The sequence below is a fragment of the Oryctolagus cuniculus genome, chromosome 1, assembly GCF_051225735.1.
Source record: "Oryctolagus cuniculus isolate XC-2025 breed Fujian yellow rabbit chromosome 1, ASM5122573v1, whole genome shotgun sequence".
Lineage (NCBI taxonomy): Eukaryota > Metazoa > Chordata > Mammalia > Lagomorpha > Leporidae > Oryctolagus > Oryctolagus cuniculus.
In genome coordinates this window covers 55,268,639-55,273,169 of record NC_142867.1, presented here as the reverse complement: position 1 = coordinate 55,273,169, position 4,531 = coordinate 55,268,639, and positions in this window count along the sequence as shown.

Sequence of the window (4,531 nt, the reverse complement as noted above, 5' to 3'; positions counted from 1 at the left end):
TATTAGCGTTATATACTTATTTTTATTTTTTATGAGTCCAAACATGTTGAGACTCTCAGAAACACTCTGAAATGAATATTAACTAAACTACTTGATTAGAAATTATTTCAGATTAAGAAAACAGTTCATTCAAGAAAAATACCCAGGGCTGGCATTGGGGTGCCCCAGGTTAAGCCTCTGCCTGCAGTGCCAGCATCCCATATGAGCACTGGTTGGGGTCCTGGCTGTTCCACTTCTGTTCCAGCTCCCTGCTAATGCCGGGGAAAGCAGCGGAAGATGGCAGTGCTTGGGCTCCCGCACCCACGCGGGAGACCCAGGTGGAGCTCCAGGCTCCTGGCTTTGTTGGGGGCCATTTGGGGATGGAATCTCTCTCTCTGTCTCTCTCTAACTGCCTTTCAAATCTTTAAAAATCGCAGACAATTAGGAGATGGCACTCCGGCTTGCTGGACTAGGGTTCTTTTGGAACCTAAAGAGCTGTTCATCCCTCAAAAATCCCTCAGGCGCGGTCCTTCGTTCCTGGCGATGCTGGCGCGTAGTGGGCACCGCCCGGGCCTGGGCGCCAGCGCGGCCGCCGGGAGCCCGCGGACACGGAGGCCCCGTCGGCCTCGTGCTGGATTCGCTCCCCGGGGGCACGCTCCAGGGCCCAGCTCGGGACGCACGGCGAGCTCTCCCCGGGCAGGCAGGGCCGGGCCGCGGGGGCGCCCTGGGCGGAGACGGCCCCGGGGAGAAGGTGGTAATGAGGCCTCAGGAGGGCTCGCGGGCCCGCAGGCTCCGACGCCACGACGAAGGCTCCAGGGCGGCACAGCGGCCTCCGTCGGCAGCGTGGGAGGGAGAGGCCGGGCGAGGGGGAAACAACAGGGAATTTTGGGGACGAGGGCGCAGAGCCCGGGAGCCCCGTGGAGCTGGGGCGGGGAGGAGGAGAAGAGGGAGGAAGCGCGGGACGCCTGAGGGAGACGCGGGAGGACGGCGGGCTGCGGGACGGCCGGGGGAAAGCGGGAAGCAGGCGCAGCCGTGCGCGAGGGGTGGCGGGGCCCCGGGCGAGCGGCTGTGGACGGGGCAGGAAGGCCAGGCCGACGCGGAGGGCGCGCTCCGGGGCCTCGCGGGGCGGGGAGGGGCCCGGGAAGGAGGGAGGGCGCGGAGGCGGGATCTGTTCCCCTCTTTTCTTCTACCCGGGCGGTTTCTGAGCGACTGCACTGCACGGGGCGCCGCCCTAGGCTACCCGGGGCCCGGCCGAAAGGCGCTCCCCGGGCGAACGCACCTCCCCGCGGGAAGGCTGCGGGCCTCGGCGAACTCATCTGTACAGTGGGGTTTCTTGGGCCTACGCTACCTTTTTTTTTTTTCCCGGGGTGGTGTGGGGGGGAATTCAATGAAACGATGTACACAAGTAAAACTTTGGAGCCCGGCACAGAGCACGCACTCCCAAGGGGTTTGCCTGCCGGTGTTCGGGCCGTCAGGTCGTGAGGAAGGCGGCCCTGGCCACGCGGGAGCAGAGCCGGGAGAGCCTCCCAGGCCGCGGTGCCATCGCGTTCCTGCCGCGCCCGCTGGACTGGGGCTCCGGGCCGGGCCTGGGAGGCTGCCCGGGGAGGTCTGAGGCGCCTCTTGCCGCCGCTGCACAGCCGGGAGCTCTGTCCTGGTTCGGACCTTGTACCTAGTGACATCGCCGTGCAGCCTTCCCTCACCCGCCAGGGCGCGATGAATGGTTCACTTCCGGGTTCACGCTGCTCCTCCAACACGTGTGTATTCTAGCCCTTAGGAAACGGAGCAGGGGTTGGTTATGGTGTCCATCTATGTTACCCCTCCCCACACCTCCCAAAAAAGGTGAGTTCTTGAAGGCAGAGGCCAGGTTGTTTTTTTTTTTTTTTTAAATCCTCTGGCCTCACACTCCCAAGGGGGGTCTGTGGCGGGCTGTTCCCCGCAATGGTGTCTGCCCGGCTCTCTGGGAGCCTCCAGTGAGAGACTCCCCTTACACAGGGTCTTTCCTCTCCCCCTTGGTTTTCTGGGGCTCACTTGGCAGCTCACTTTGTGATTTGCGCTGGGGAGGAGTTTCTGAGTGCTGTAAGTCAACCTGCCCCTGAGTGAACCTAGACCATCTAATTGGGTAATGTGTGCCGGAGGGAATCCTCAGCCCTCCCTCCCTCCCTTCCTCCCTCCCTCCCTCCTTATTTCTTCTTTCCTTCCCCCTCCCCTCCCCTCACCTCCCTCCCCCTCCCCTCCCTTTCCTTCCCCTCCCTTTCCCTTCTTTCCTTTTTTTTAAGGTTTATTTGAGAGGTAGAGTTAGAGAGAGGAGGAGACAGAGAGAGAGAGAGAGAGAGAAGTCTTCCATCCACTGCTTCACTCCCCAAATGGCTACAATGGCTGGAGCTGGGCTGATCCGAAGCCAGGACAGGAGCTTCTTTCAGGTTTCCCATGCAGGTGCAGGGGCCCAAGGACTTGGGCCATCCTCCACTGCTTTCCTAGGCCATAGCAGAGAGCTGGATCAGAAGTAGAGCAGCCAGGACCTGAACTAGTGCCCATATGGGATGCCGGCACTGCAGGCGGTGGCTTTACTCACCATGCCACAGCACTACCTCTCAAAATTGTACATATTTATGGGGTACTATGTGATGTAGTCCATGTGTATGTTGTATAATGTCTGATCAGGGTAAATATATTTATACTTGCAAGCATTTAACATTTCTTTATGGTGAAGACATCCAAAAGTTATATCTTCTAGTTTTTAAAATAGAAAAGTATACAGTGCACGAACATTATCTGTCTTCACCCTACCATGCAATAGAAGCCCAGAACTACTATCATGTAGTACCTGTCAGTGGAATTTTCCTAACCCCTCCCTCCGCTCTTCCCTGCCTAGTCTTTGGTAATCCCATTTATATTTTAAACTTCTATGAGATCATCTATTGTTTTAGACGCCACATGTGGGTGAGATCACGTGATGTTTGTCTTTCTGTGCTTTGCTTACTTCACTGAACATACTGACCTCAAGTTCCACCCGTATTATTGCGAATGACAGGATTGCACCTTTTTATGGCTGAGTAGTATTCAGCTGAGTACAAGCACCTCATTTTCTAGGTCACCCTCATCAGTTGATGGACACCTGGGGTTGTTTCGATTTCTTGGCTATTGTGAACAGCACGCGATATACATGGGAGTGCAGACACCTCTACGACAGATGGCTTTCCTTTTCCTTGGATATATCCCAGAAGTGGGATTGCTGGATCATGTGGTAGTTTGATCTTCAGTTTTTTGCGGCACTTTTCCACAATGGCTGTACTAATTTACATTCCCACCAGCAGTGCACAAGTGCTCCCCTTTCTCCACATCCTCACCAACACTTGTTATCTTTTATCTTTTTGACAATACTGTCTTATTGGAGTGAGGTACTTGTGGTTTTGATTTGCATTTCCCTGATGATTAGTGATGTTGAACATCTTTTCATGTACTTTTTGGCCATTTGTCTTCCTTTGAAAAATGGGTTTAGGTCTATTGCCCATTTTTTAATTTTTTTTTTTTTTTGCTTTGACTTGCTTGGGTTCCTTGTATATTCTGCATATTAACACCTTGTCAGATATATAGCTTGCAGATATTTTCTCCCATTCTGTAAGTTGTTTCTTCATTCTGTTGGTTGTTTCCTTTGCTGTGGAAAAGCTCTTTAGTTTATTGGAATTCCATTTGTCTATTTTTGCTTTTATTTCTTGATGCTCAAAATCCTTGCCTATTCCAATGTCTTGAAATGCTTGCTTTCATTGAATAATCTCACAGTTCCAGGTTTCACATTTAGGTCTTCAATCCATTTTGAGCTGATTTTTATAAATGGGGAGACATAGGGACATAGTTTCATCCTTCTGCATATAATATATCCCATTTTCCTAGTACTATTTATTAAAAAGACTGTTCTGGGGCACTGTGTTATGGTAGGTTAAGCATCCACCTGTGGCCGGTTCGAGTCCCAGCTGCTCCACTTCTGATCCAGCTCTCTGCTAATGGCCTGGGAAGGCAATGGAGGATGGTCCATGTCCTTGGGCCCCTGCACCCACGTGGGAGACCCTGAAGAAGCTCCTGGCTTCTGATCGGCCGAGCTCTGTTGCAGCCACTGGGGCTGTGAACAAGTGGATGGAAGACCTCTCTCTCTGTCTCTCCCTCTGTGTGTAACTCTGCCTCAAATAAATAAATAAATCTTAAAAAAAAATACAAAAAACAAAAAACTTTGTTCTTTCTCCAATGGTTGTTCTTAGCTCCTTTGTCAGAGATCAGTTGGTTGTAGATGTGTGGGTTTCTGTTCAATTGGCCAATGGATCTGGTTTTATGCCACTAAATGCTGTTTTAAATACTGTAGCTTTTAAGTGTATTTTATAGTCAGGTAGTATAATGCTTCCTGCTATGTTCTTTATGCACAAGAGTGCTTTGGCTATTTTGGGTCCTTTGTGGTTCCATCCATCTATTAGTAGTGTTTTCTATAGTTCTATGAAAAATGTTATTGGGATTTTTGACAGGGATTCCATTGAGTCTGCAAATTCCTTTGGGTGGTATGCAC